This window comes from Eupeodes corollae, chromosome 1, assembly GCF_945859685.1.
Source record: "Eupeodes corollae chromosome 1, idEupCoro1.1, whole genome shotgun sequence".
Classification (NCBI taxonomy): Eukaryota; Metazoa; Arthropoda; class Insecta; order Diptera; family Syrphidae; genus Eupeodes; species Eupeodes corollae.
The window spans coordinates 109,224,542-109,239,764 of NC_079147.1; the positions used below are offsets into that span (position 1 = coordinate 109,224,542).

General features: G+C 34.1%; 2 non-coding genes across 2 annotated transcripts; one reads left to right on the forward strand and one right to left on the reverse strand.

Annotated features, from left to right (window-relative positions):
• The first annotated feature begins 11,434 nt into the window (after positions 1 to 11,434).
• On the forward strand, positions 11,435 to 11,506 carry Trnam-cau (transfer RNA methionine (anticodon CAU)). Its single transcript has one exon. It is a non-coding gene; the product is annotated as a tRNA-Met (tRNA).
• Positions 11,507 to 13,655: 2,149 nt separating this feature from the next.
• Positions 13,656 to 13,727, reverse strand: Trnam-cau (transfer RNA methionine (anticodon CAU)). Its single transcript has one exon. It is a non-coding gene; the product is annotated as a tRNA-Met (tRNA).
• Between the last annotated feature and the right edge of the window lie 1,496 nt (positions 13,728 to 15,223).

A 15,223-nucleotide genomic window follows, 5' to 3' on the forward strand; every position in this document is an offset into this window, starting at 1 on the left:
ATGAAATAATTTAATTTCAAAATCTATTTTTATAACGAGATTTTAAGTGAAAAAAACAATTTTTTTAAGAATTTGAGTAGCTTTTCTTGAAATTTTGTATTTCTTATTAAAGGTTTGATTTTTATATGAACATTTTTCACTTTGAAGTCAATACCTTCATTTATTCACGAGGTTTTAATATTAATAAAAAAAATGTTTTTATAAAAAATTGACTGAATGTCGAAAACTATATTTTCTATGCGGTGAAATTAGTTTAAAGCCAATATCTTGAATTTTTCAGAAGATATTTGAGTTAAAAAATCAATTTTTAATAAGTCATAGCAAAGTTTTGTGTATGTTTTTATTTTTAGTAAGAAAAACTGTCAATTCGAATCACTCCAAATTTTACCAGATGTCCAAAACGTTATTCTTCGTTTAAAATTTGTGACGATAAAATAATTTTGTTCGTTAAATATTCGAGGTGAGAATTATTTATGTATTTTTTTTTTACTTAAAATATAAAACCCGTTAATTGATTTTTCAAAGTTCTATCAGTTTGGTATAACTTCAGAATACATAATATTAAATTTAATTCAAGTTGCAAGCGTCATTGGTTCGTGAGATATTTGGGTTAATCAACATTTTCACTTTTTTTTTAAATGCTATGATAAAAAAGCTTAGAAAATTTTGTTGAGACTCCATTCTTCATCTTTCTGCATCATCTCTGTAACAACATTTATTAGAAGTCTATATGTCTACTGGGTCTTAAGATATGGGCGACGAAAAAAGCTTCTCGAGCGTACTGATGTACGAACGTAGGCCTAGGATTCTTGAAATGTTACTCTTGGAGTGTTTGTCAATTCCTCTGAAGTGGCAAGAGAAAAAACCTTAGATGGCATAGGCAGGAATTGAACCCAATGCCACGGATAATATCGATGATTCGACTGGAGGCACTTGAAGGATGCGATATTGTTAAAAGTAGGTTTCAAAATTGTTAAGCACATTCTGAGCGATATCTGAGTTTTAATTTAAGCAAAAATGTTGCTTCTTAATACGTGAGTTTTGGAGTTATTCGGTTAGACACAGTCCTCAGTGTAAAGCTAAAGTGAAAAAGTTTATACGTTGTCAAATCTCATGATCTTGGTGGACAATTAACGTTATCAGTAAACTTTTCACTCAACGAAGCCATAATTGGTCGTGTTATTAGGCTTGTTGCATGTTTGGTTCCGAACCACAGGTAGTCTAGGGCATGGTCTCCAACCGCCCAGCCGACCACAAAGTTGGTATAAAAAATGTGGTACGAATACCGGTATATCGATTAATTTTGATCATCAGCGGCACTTGTACTAGTAGCAGCACCATTGAGCGTGCATTTCGAATGATGCACAGCCTTACTAAACCATTTTATTTCCACTCTCTTCACAATTCTACAAAGTTCGCTTGAATCACCACTTTTATTGAACGTTTTAAAGCTTTGTTCCACCGCACTGCTCTTCATAATTGTTGATTACAAGAATTCAACTTATATTTTGACACTTCAAATGATAGTTGAGTTTGAATTTGACAGCTGTCAAAAGCAAGTTCAACAAACTTTAAACCTCGAAATACATACTGTTTTATGGAGCAAGCATAAATTAGAAGCACTTACTCCAAAAGTAATATAACAATGAGTGGCTTGTATTTTGTAAGACTTCAAAATACAATTATTTGTAACAATTAATAAACAAATTTTGAAAAGTTTTTAAAAGATTTCTACAGATTTTACCTTCATCAATAGTTTCCCACAATATTCAACAATTTTTTCAGACTCATTTTAAATAACTTAACATATTATAGATACGTCTTTGTAGGACTTGCCTTTAGTTAAAAGGGAATCTCCAAAGTGCAGCACCATATCGGCGCGTCGTTTTCAAACTGGAAAAGAACGCACAATTCCCCCTGTTTACAATTCTACATATATTTGAAAGTAGCTATATACGAGTATTCGTAGCATCATCAAACTCAATTGGTTTTTGACTTGAGCAAATGATTTCGTATTTCTTTAATATATTTTATTTTGTTGTAGCCTCCTTTTTGATTTTGTGTTCGACATAATCCGAGGGTAACCAGATTAGTTGGATTAATGAATTGCATTTCGATCTAAGCCTGACCGTGATATATTGGCAGGCCGTCAAATATTGAATGCGGTCGGGTCGGTTGACGATTGTGGCCGCTTGAATTATTGCCTTTTGTTGTGGCATTTTTACGATTGCTTCACGTCAGATTCATCCCTGTCATCCCTGCGTATTTTGCTTGCTTGATTTCGATGTCGATGTCGATTCGAATGTGAATGGAATGGGATTGTGCCTCTGAGCCTCTGTGCCTCAATGCCTGTGCCAGCGCCAATGCTAAGCGTTACAAGCGGAAGTATCCATATCCAATCCATATCAATTCTACCTGAATAATCTTTATAGTTTTAGCTTTGTATTTTTCTTTTTCTTTTTATTTTATTTATATGAAGCAAAAAGTATTTACTTTTTCGATTTCAATTGAAAAATGACATTGCACTTCATCGAACTAAGCTGTTTTTAATACAGATGATGCGATTTAAGAGGAACTCTTGTAAAAAATTATTATTATTTGATCAACTGTATTTTTTGGTATATTGTTATTTTGTTTAAGAAAAACCAATATAAGATTTTTAAGCAGGAGTTTTGAACTGTTCGCGGGTCGATTATTTAATATTTTGTATGGCCAAATTTCCTCCAAGTAAGTATTTAAGTTAAAATACAATTTATAAGTTTTATGAATCTTAAATGGAAATCATTTGACACTTTTATTTTCGTACTTGCTTTTGATTGTGAATTTTTTTGAAAAGATACACACAAAATTTCTTTGTTCTATGATCTGCCTAGTCAAGAATACATTACAAGATTTTCAAACGATTAAGTAAAATGTTAAAATACGTTACTGAGTTCAAATGACAATCTTGCTAATCTTACACGATTTTATGATTTTCATATCGTTTTCTGTTTTTTTTTTTTATAATTATTTATTTCCGTTTTCCTCGTCCCAAAAGTGTATCAAATGGCTCTTTTACGATGTAAAGATCGCTCATAACCTTTCGCCCATTGTAAACAACTCCTACTGTAGATTTCCCATAAGCTGGAAATGTCGTATTGTTGTAAGTTTTTAGCATTATTTTTGTAGAAGTTATTTTAGCATTTGGCCAATTTGCAATAAAAGTGCATAGTTCATAACCGATATGGCTGCCCCTGTATCAAATTCAATGGTGAGCTTCTTATTGTTGATTTGTAATTTTATGAAATATTTACCACCACGTGACTCAACTTTCGAAGTAAGGCTTTTGTTTGGTGCTAAATTTAGCACGTTCAATTCAAAAGGGTCATCTTCCGCTTGTAGACCATGCTGCATACATGTTTCCTCATCGGAATCATGAAAAACTTGAAGTGTATTAGCCTCTTTAGGTGAAGATTGCGACTTCATACACACTGAGGATACATGGCCACTTGCTCGACACTTTTTACAATATAAGTTTGTAGCACGAAACTTATTTGACATAATGATTATGCTTCCCACATCTGTAGCATATCGTCTTTTTGTCTTTTTGTGTAGATCAATCATGGATTTTTTTGCTACCAACTTTACTTGGTTTAGCTTTTTGGATTTGCAACCCTTTTGTTTGGACTTGGTGGATATTTTGCATAGTTTGACTCCGTTTTATCCAAAGTCATCTCCGTTTCCCGCAGAAGCAAGCCTTTATTTAAATATCGGAGTCCCTCAGTCCTCGAATAAATTGGGATCGTAGATGAGTATTAAGCGTGGACTTTTTACATGACTCACAGGTGAAATTGCAGTATGCGCTTAACTTTTTTAACTCAGCCAAATAGTTTGATATTGACTCTCCCTCATGTTGGAGTATCAGCAGAAATTTATGCTGCTCTGTAATTTCATTTGGCTTTGGATTGAAGTGTTTTTTTTTTAAAAAGGGCTTCTAGATCATCGTATAATTTTGTATCAGGATCTTCGGGGGTTGTTGGGTTGGAGAGAAGTTGGTAGTATTTGGCTCCAATGCAATTTATAAATACTTGCCGTTTTTTTGTAGCATCTGAGATGTTTCGTAGTGCAAGATAATTTTCCAATCTCTTCATGTAATTTGTGAAGGGTTTTTCATTTTCGTTGAAGTGCTCAAAATGTAAATTTGTTGAGCTAGGGTTTGCAATGCATTTGTTAATGCATCTATTAGTTCTCGCGTTGAGTCAGCAGGCATCGTACAAGATTTTTCTTAACCTTAAAAGTCCTCGTCGCCACTATTGAATATTTTCTTAACCCCAAAAATAAAAACGAGAAAGAAGAACCACACTCTGTAGAATTGAGGTCCAAAAAATACCTTTATTTATCCATTATGACAGCTAGTATAGTTTAATATTAGTTCACAATTGCGTGTCAAGAAATTCATTATATAATTCACAATAATAATTTATAGACATGTGTAACACCTAGGTTAAGGTTTACTGCTTCAACGTTTACCGATACACCTTTATTACGTTTACAATTTTGCCCCAATGAGTTTACTCTTTTTATTTTCGAAGTCCAATATAAAGATGTCCCCTAAATCCACATTCCTCGATAATGTTTTAGGAAATAAATGTTTTAGGTATTATAAGAAAAAACCCTTGGGAAGTAAGGAACTATGTTCAATTTGGGTGAACATTATTATAGTTAATGGTAATTGCTATTAGTAATATCATTTAGTCGTTGGAAATACATTATTTAAGTAAAAAATCGAATTGAATATCAAGCCATACAGTACACCTCCAAATGTTCACTAGCTTACTTTAGGTGGCCCTACAGTCTTGTGTTAACTAGGGCCTCACCCAACAAAGTTCTTCATCTAGATCGATCCCTAGCTAGACGTCTCCAGTTTCACGCTCCAAGTTGGGTTAGCTCCCTTTTTACTTGTGCGCGCCACCTATCTTCCTCAACTGCTCCATCCTGTGCGTGTGGATTCGAAGACTTTCCGGGCCGGAGCATTGGTTTCGATGGGCTCTACGTAACCCTTCTAGCTAAGTCTACATCGGTTCGAGTAAAAACCTAGTTCACAACAATAGATTTTGAAATCAAACTATTTCAAATAAATATCTCGATACTTGTTTGCATGAGAAACATATCCTATAAGAGATTTCCAACCACGGTCAATCAAAATATTTATGCATTCCTCTAACGGTTATATGTAGTCTTCGTAGTGAGATTGGTCACAACGCTACAAAGTGTATTATATTTTCATTTTGATCAAAGTTCTAATGCAAACAAACAGGATTTATATGGGTTATAATTCAATTCTAAATGGTTTTTCAATAAAGGCGGGTAGGTGTTGAAATGGAATAAAACAAGCTGTGTGTGAGTTATACATTCAAATGCTCGCCTCAACTTCTTACGGTGCCACGAGTCCGAGTCCAATTTTCAATTACTCTTCCGCATAGGTCCGGCTGAATTTGTGCGATGGAATGTGTTATGTTCACCTTTAGACCATCGGTCGATTGTAGTTTATTTGCTAGACCTGCGACTTCAAGAAATTAAACAGAAAAAAAGTCTAGCGGGGCCAAATTGTATGACCTTGGTTGCCAATTCACATGGCCCTGAGAGAGATAACCTTATCCTCAAATCGCTCATGCAAAATGTCGATCCTGGCGTTGGCTTTGTGGCACGTAGCGTCATTCTGCTGGAACTACAGATCGTCTAAGTTAATATGGTTCAATTGGGGCGTGTAACTTTGATGATTTGGCATAAACAACTGAATGATAAACAAAAGGACTGACAGAATTGACAAGCAGCCACTTGCGACAATTGAAAAACCCCTTTAGCATATCAGTTCTAACTTTGAAAATCAAGCTCATTTCTGGAACTGATAACAATTGTCGATAATTAATCTTTGATTTTGAAAAAGAACCTCTTTCCATTAAATTCCCTAAGAGTCCAGTTGCGACAATAACGGATAGAACTGTTGCATTACCTGAAACCACGTTTTAAGAGTTCGAGATATTTTATTTTGAGATCCCAGCTATTACAGTCCTTTTGTAGTTTAATGATATGAAGCTGTGAGTAAACGACATGATAACGAGATCGTCTGCGTAAAGGAAGACCATAATATCAACATGTAATGCCTCTTGAGATGTAACTTTAAACATCATTAATAAATAAGGAATATAACAAAGGACTTAGATAGATATACTAGATAGATAATTGATTTTTATTGATTTAAAGAATATTGTTGCAATTATTACATAAATATTTTATCACAAATATCATAATAGCATGGTATTTGCCGTCTGCCAGATTTGCAACTAAAATAAATAAAATTTCTGTAATTAACAAAACAAAAAACAATTAAAAGAAAAAAAAAACATTTTATAAAGAAAAAAAAAAATGACATTATTCTGAATCTACATATATCTACCGTAACGCAACTTTGCAATAGCTATACAGCTTGGAGTTATTCATCTCATTCAGCATACTAAGAACTTGTTCCACTGATAAAAAGTCACTTCCAAGAATATTTCTTTTACTTTCTACCACTGCTATAACTTTCTAGATAAGAGCTTTACTGTGATAAATCTTCAGCATTTAAATTTAAATTCAAATTTAAATTGCATCATTCTGCGATACTCGACCATTCACTGTACCAGTGATTTTGGTTTTCTACAGCTTTTATTACTAGTTTTCTAACAAGTCGGTATTCGTTCATACTGAAAACGTGCAGGAGATAAGCCGTTAACCTATTCTATATCTCTTCTGTTGGAATTCCGCTTAACGAAATCCTGCTAAATCAACACCACCTGGAAGGTAATCCACAGGGTCATTTATGAAGAGCGAAAACAAGATGGGACTCAATGTACACCCTATCTTACTCTCGGGGTGGTTGTGAACCTATCAGAAAGCTCAGCCCCGTTCCACAATGCAGCCTGTGTTCCTCCATGCAGCTCATCGAGAACGCGTCCGAACTTCAGAGACAAGCCCGGACCATATACTCGTAGCTTGTAGATGTAGAATAAAGGGAATCGGTTGGTTGAGTCAAATGCTGCTTTGAAGTCAGTAAAGAATTCGTACAATTTTCTTCCCCGCTTAATAAAGCTTTATAGCTTGTAGAATAATGACAATGAAAATTTTATCTATTGCATATTACTCTGATCTATGGCCCGCTTGGGTCTCTTTTGACAGATTTTGATTTCCAATCCACGTAGTGAGTTTCTTCTGCAACAGCGTTATTAGAAACTTATAAGTCGAATTATGAAAAGAAATTCAACGATAATTTGCTGGATCCAACAAGGATCTTTTTTTGTGTATCGGGAAGATTATAGCGTCTAGAAATTCATGCCCCTAAAATACTCCATTTAAAAGTATTACCAGACGTTTTTTTAGCATGACTGTTCCGTATTTATAGAACTCAACAGAAATACTATTTGCACCAGTCGCTTTTTCATCTTTAAGAAATCCTAGAGTTAATTTTTATTCAATAGTTCTGCAACAAATGCAACATTGTTTTCAAGTTTTGAGAATATCTCATAGAATTTTATGAATTTTGTTCGATAAACCTATTACTGAAAGCTTTTAGATCGATTAATTGTGTCTTCACTGTATCGAATGCAGCCTTCAGGTCAACAAAAAAAGTGTTTAGGAATTTCCTTGTGTAAATAAAATGCCTGGTCGCAATACATAACACAAATATTTGATCAATAGTTGAAAGGTTTGAATGGATGGTAAATCGGATTGGGCAATAAAAGTTTTCCATAATAAGAACCAAAAGTGTTTCTAACGCTATTTACGTTTGGAGAATTTGAAGATTCCCTAAACGTAGTAAGAATCGAAGTTGATGTTTCTTCTAACTGTTGGCTTCCATGTGTGTCACGTTTTGCATTATTTTGGTTTAGCTTTTTAATGTATTTATATAAGTTTTTGTTCCTCCACTTATTAATAATCAGCTGAAGGGATGTCTTAAAGAACGAGAATTCTAAATAATCCTGCGCCATGGCTTTTCATGGTGGACTTAGAAGCAATGGAGATTTTGAGCTTTATTATCGATGCACCGTCAAATACAGTTAGTTTTCATTCAGCCGCATTTGAAGATGTAAAAATAAAACAATTGATAGCCATTTTTTCGATTCCCCTCCTTATCTGCTTCATTTGCTGAGAGCACGCTTTGTAATTCCTTTATGGTTGATGTTAAAAGTCTACGCTAGTCACTGGGAAACAAATTATTTTTTGTCTTTTAATAGAATTCCGGTGGGCTTGAGGACAATTTCGAAATTAAGTAAACATTTTATAGACATACTTGATAAATTTGGATGCTTCTGCATTTATACATTGATCCTATAGCCAAAATGGTCAAATATCAAACATAGACTTTACTTTGCATTTTTTCGCTTAATACTCTAGAAGGACATATTCTCGTAATTAATTGACTGATGGGTTCTTCTTATTTTCTCCTTCATGTTTTCTCAAAATTGCGGAATGCACATATTTACCGGATAGTGTAATTGAAATATTGTATATATACAAAAAAATGCTAAAGGCACACAATATTTTCTTGTTCTAAAGATTCAAATTGTTGGTATGTTACTCCCCCTAACCTCTGCTAGATGATTACTGACTACTTTATATGACTGAACTTCAATTGAATACCTTTTCTCTGTGAACATTTTTATTATAATTACACATATTACATTCAGCGACATAATTGACTATAAACTTACTCAGTATACCTAGGTATACTTATATACTGTCGACTGTCCTGAAAAGAAGCTGTAATTTTGTTGTAGTTTCATTATTATTGCGTTCAACTGCAACAACAACTACATGATTGTACCATCGAAAAGTACCTTCAACCCCAACAAAAGTTGTTTATAATGTTGCATTTTTAAGGGAGAAGGGAGACGTCGACGGCGACGCAACGATGTACCTATGTGACGAATTTTTGAGGAAATTTTTACCTTTTAGTAAGCGCAAATGACAACGCAAACTAAAAGGAACAACCAAGTCGGTTCGGTTCGGTTTGGCCGTATTTTGTCCACCTTGGCAAGTGGAGACGACAACTTAAAAGGTATACGATATAACGACGACAACCAATTCGACGAACGAACGGCCGAATGGACGGGACGGGACGAAACGGTTCAGCTAGCAATTAAAACACCGCGAGTAGCCAAGTATAAAGATTTAGATAAGCCCCTCTCGATAGAATGCTGTTGTCTGTCTCTGGGTGTCGTTGCAAGTTGCATGTGTTAAATACAGACATTTTCAAAATTCGAACTCTGGCAAGCAGCAAGGGCGCAAATAAATAATAAGTTGTGTATGGTGTACCTCGAGATACGACTTACTAGTAGTCTTAGGAATTGTTGTTAGTGAGTCTTGAGGACATACAGACTACGACAACTAACTACACTTTGAATAGGTATCTCTATAGGTATACGCTGACCATATTAAGGGTCTTGGGAAGACGAGTATCTCAACTCAATTCAGCTGGCAATCGAATTGTTTTGTGAGGATTTTTATTTTGAATATGTACTTATAGTCCTGCTCTTGTGGACTACATGCAACAATGACACTTTTAACTGTTTTTCTTCTTGTTCTTCGTATTTAAAATAAACACTAATAAGTGCGATTCCCCTACTTCCTGTGTCTTATGCAGTTCTTCCCAACTTCCCAAACAATTATTATCATGACTCTATTGTGTTTTAACTATTTGATCATCGCACTTGAAACATGTAGAGGTAAGGTATGCAGCATGCGTTTTTGTTGTATGAAGAAATAATGAGAATTTTCTGAATTCTAGAAATAAATAATTATAATTAGGGTCTTATCATGATTCAAATAGGCCTTCAATTTGATACTTCCTATGTCTTACATCATTTACATGATTGGAAAGAAACAAAAAGAATCAATAACTATAGGCCCATAAGTAGCATTTCGAAAATGTATATAAGCTCTTCTTTAGAACGCTTTACAAGACCATCAAATAAGAATTTTATAACAAGCAAACAAGAGAAGAAGCTGGATTTAGAGAACGATTCTCAAGAACAGAACACTCGCAGACAATGATTCAGCTAATAGAAAAATGCAATGAATTTAGACTACCGGTTTACTGTGTTTCAGAAATCCAGCCATTAATTACAGTTTTACTTCAATCAAATGTCGATTCAATTTTTCTCAAATTTTGACCAGATGTCAAAACGTTATTCTTCTTTGTATAAAATTATTTTGGAGCCAAAATCATTTGTTGTTCGTAAAATATTTGAAGTAACAAATATTTTTGTTTAGTTGTTTTTTTATTTATAAAGAGTCTCAGCCTGAGATATAACGTCCTTCCATCGTTTGCGATTCCTTAGAAGCTTAATCCTTTTCTGCTTGGGCTGAAGCTTCACTGATACGTTCCGATCATAGTGTTGCAGAAGCTTTAGCCCAGGCAGATCAGGAGAAAGCTTCGAAGGGATAGCACTGATACGTGCCGATCATAGTGTTTCAAAAAGGTTGTAGACGCTCACATGGTACGTTGGATAAGATATTATATATAAGTTTAGCAGGCCAAAGGATAGTTTTTTTGTAGATAAGGCAATTTGAGCTTTTTGAGCAGCAATCGGGCATACGTTTCTTTTCCTACATTTGGTTGATAAGCTGATGCATGCACCCTACACGGACACCACCTCCATGTTTGAAGAATTACGCCTCCGATTTAGTTGGCAGTTTGACCATCTGGTGGTTGCTGTGTGTATCCTTTGTCTAGGACACCTAGGGCTTCTTATCAGCGTATTACGCGCTGCAGCAAATACGTTAAGGCTGTGCTTTCCAACTAATTCAAAATAGATATTTACTTTGACATCGTACTCCTGACAAGCTAGAAGGCTTCGTTGGTAGAATGCCTAGATGGAAGAATACTTTTTTAAAGTTATAAACATCCACTGCGTGAGGTGCTAACCGAACAAGAATTCGCAAACGGATTTATGAATTAAATGCTTAGCCAAGCCCATTTAAAGTTATTATATCCTTCGCATTATGAGGCATTCAAATCGATCGCTATCTCTGGATTTCGAAAATGTTTCAAACCGAAAAAAATTACTAATTTTCAAAAAATTATCTGGGTTATGAAAATAAAACAATGATTTGAAAATGTTGACTAGTTTTGTATGTAGAATAGACGATGAAGCTCTATTCCTTATGTTACTGGCACAAATGGGTTTTTGGATTAATTGAGTTTAAGCTATCCATTTTGGATCTACTTCTTCCTACATTATCCTCATAGGTATTATAATTTCTAGTTGGAATATTCTAAAATGTCTAACTTAGATTCTTATATGAATGTTTTATTACCAGATTGTGATTTTCTTATACAAACAAATTCTTATAAGAATAAAGGGTATGAACATGAGATGACCATCACATCACATCAGATGACAGGATCTCATCAAGCAGAGTGGCGCAGTGGAAGCGTGCTGGGCCCATAACCCAGAGGTCCGTGGATCGAAACCATGTTCTGCTAACTTAGTCGAAAATGATTTCTTTTTATTTTAAATAATAAAAATTAAGTTTTTTTTGGATTTATTAGAAAAAAATCTGATAATTTCTGAAAGAGTTAAAATTAAATCTAAATTTTTCCTTCAATTGGAATATTAAAATATAATTTTAACAAATGTTTGGTCGTCAAAGAATGGCGATTAAGATATCCAACAAACCAACAAACCTAAACAAAAATTACCTATTTTTTGCCAAAAGAAATAAAAAACCTTGCTAAATAAAAATGACATGAAAACACAAAGAATTTAAAAAATACCGTAGTAAATTTTAGAAATTTGCTAAGCCCCAAGAAGAAGAAGTAAATGCAGCAATAACAAAATGAAAGCGACAGGCTCCAATGGAATGCCAGCGTAATTTTGTAAGCATTGGTTGGTATTGAAGCAAGTTTACTGCAGCTTACAACGAGGAGTTGGGAACAGGTATGATTCCTCAAGAATTTAGTGAATCAATCATTTTTCCGATCCACAAAATTATGAAGCTGGTCTGTGATGTGCAACTATCGAAGAACATCGTTTTTAAATTCGTGTTAAAAAATATTGACATATATTGTGCAAACTAAGCTCAATAAACGAACTGATGAAAATAAGCTGTTAAAAGAATTTTAAGCAGGCCTTAGATCTGGCTACTCATCAATCGATCATGAATTTGTTCTGAAAATCATTTAGGATTCATTTATAAGAAAAAGGAAGGAAAACGTGTTTTTCGTAGATTTTGAGTCTGAATTTGACACGTTGAATAGGCAAGCTCTTTTCTATAAGGGAATGTCGTTTAAGTTTGGAAGAGTCTTTGCTAAGCCTGTATATAAATACTAATGCAGCAGTTTGGTATAGGACAGAAAGGTTGCATTGGTTCAGAAAGGAATCAGGCGTCAGACAAGGTTGTCCTATCAGCCCAAGCTCATTCGCATTCTTTATGGAAGACTTTGCCGATTTCTTACTGGTATCGAACACGCTGGAGACTTAATTAAAGCACTGTTGTTCGAAGATGATATTGTGGTTCTCGGGTCATCTCCAGAATCACTACAGGTTATGATTAGCTTGATTTTTGTGTACTGTAAAATGTAGAACCTAATAGTAAACATGGAAAAGTCCACGATATGATTTTCAAGAACGGAGGAGGTAGAAAGTGCCTTAATGAAAAATGGAACTACAATATGGTGAGAATGAAGATATAGTCAAAGAGTTCAAATACCTTGAAGTGAACTGACAAAAAATTTAAACCAGCGCATCTTGGAGTAGGTGTTTCTCAAACAAAAGTATCGCACACAGCAGTAAGTACACTGTTTTTATGGCAGTGCCAGAATCAATCTTGTTCTATGCAGTTCAAGTATATGGGGGCGAAGCAATATGAAGATGTGGAAAAATTGTAACGCTTCTATGTTAAAAGAGTCTTCCGAATGCCAGCCACTCTTTGTGCAAACACTTCGAATGCAAATTGATTATGTGATCAAAATCATGAATATAAATATATAATTGCCGGTTACCGAAGATAGTGGTACTTCAACCTTTTCGAGAGAGTTCAGGATGGTATGAAGAATTGATGAAACTTGGAAGGGAGTGCACGATGGACCATAACATAGATAACTTTGATTTCAATCACTGGAAAGAGTCACTGTTCCACCTAATTACAAAAGTAGATGATATACTATGGGGAAAACGCCTCCACGAAGCAATTGGGTCCACGATCACAGTTTGGATTCGAAGAACTATTTTTGGAACGAATAAAGAGTAGAGGATATTTCTCTTAACTACATTCCACATAGAGATAATTTACCAATATAATGCTACATATGTAATCTACAAGTGAGAGAAGATGTTACTGAACGAAGTAGAAGTTAAAAAATTTTACATATACTGCAAACTGGCTCTAAATTATAGGGGGAGAATTGTTAATGAGAGTTTTTCAAGATAATATTTAATATTAATAGTAAACTATTCAAACTAACTTTTAATGTCAATATCATGTACCTAATTTGTTTATTTATAAATTCTAAAAAATTACTATAAGATTTATGCTTTGTCATAAATTTATATAAACAATGTAAACTATACAAGCAATACAAATCATATCTATGTATCTATCTAACAATCGAAAAAAAAGTGCCTCAACATAGTTAGCAGAACATGGTTTCGATCCACGGACCTCTGGGTTATGGGCCCAGCACGCTTCCACTGCGCCACTCTGCTTGTTAAAATAATATTATAATTTTGAATTGTCATAAGATTCTGTAACGATGGATAACGTCCTTTTGCTATCGCATATACAAAGCAATTCTTATTTAAAAGATTAAGATGTTCTTAACTTGAATCCCACTTTAAAATGTTCCTATAAAAAAAAAAAAAAAAAAACGAGGTTTATAATGCAAAGTTAACTCCAAATATCTTGTAACAATAAATTGTATGATGATTTTGCAAATTAAAAATTCAAATAATTTTAGTACATATCTTGCTTAGTTCTGAAAATTGTCAATATTTATGAGTCTTTATTTGACTTTCATAGTTTTAAAAAATATGATTTGGAATTAAAATTTAGTTGTGGTAGAAACGGACTACCGTGCAAATTAAATAAAATCTTGACATATGTTATGGATTACAACAATTTGCCACAAAGTTACTTAATTTCAGTGTAAAAATGGGCGTTTTTCTTTTTTAGTTCAGAGCAGAGCTCGAACTGTCAAAATAATAATTGTGTTTCTTTTTGAGCTCTGATCGTTCAGAGCTTTGAATTCGTGTTTCTTTTTTAGTTCTGAACATGTTTAGAGCGCGCTGTGCTGAGCACAAACAATTTGATGTTTGAAAGCCGGGAAATTAAAAAAAATCATCGGCAAAACAACAAAAATGGTGGAAGAGGCTGCTCGCTCTAGTGCAGAAGAAAAGATAATCTAGAAAAAAACTATGTAATTGCATATAGCATTTTTATAAATCAAATTTATTTCAGGCATCAAATATCCCAACGCTATGTCTGTTTTTTTAATTAATTTGATGAAAGATATTTTGAACGCCTTCAAACAGATGACATTTCAAATCATGACAGTTTAGTGCTCAAGTTGTTTCATAATTTAATCCGAGAGCTCTGAACATACTCTGCTCAGAACTCTACTCTGTTCGCTCAGACTCTGCTCAGTGCTCTGCTCTGAACCTAAAAAGAAAAACGCCAAATGTTACAAAAGGAGACTATGTTGAAAAATAAAATCTTTTTGTGCCCAAAGTGTTTCATATTAACATTTTCAATAAAATGTTAAACTGCTTATCTACAGTTCATATCCTTTTTTACTATGAAAGCCAGTTTTGTTTGGGTTTAGATGGCATGACGGTCGAGTTCTACAAAAATTATACCAAAAACTCGTTTGAATTGTGATAGAAGGGGAAACATTTATAGCGATTATGTTATAGCCATTTTGTCGCATTGAGAAAAAAGATTAGGTCTCTAATCTTTGTCTCAGATAGCTCATCAAGTTCGTGAAAGAATGCTTTTCCAAAGTATTTTATTCTAGTGTTTGCCAAAGCAGGACATTTGCAGAGGAAATGGATTATCGTTTCACTTTCTCTTTGGTCACTACAACTACGGCAAAAGGTGTTGTAGGAGATACCCAACTTCTCTGCATGAACTGCAATAGGCCAATTTCCGGTACAAACTGCAACAATCATGGCTATGTCTTTCCTTGGACGGCATAGAAGATTGT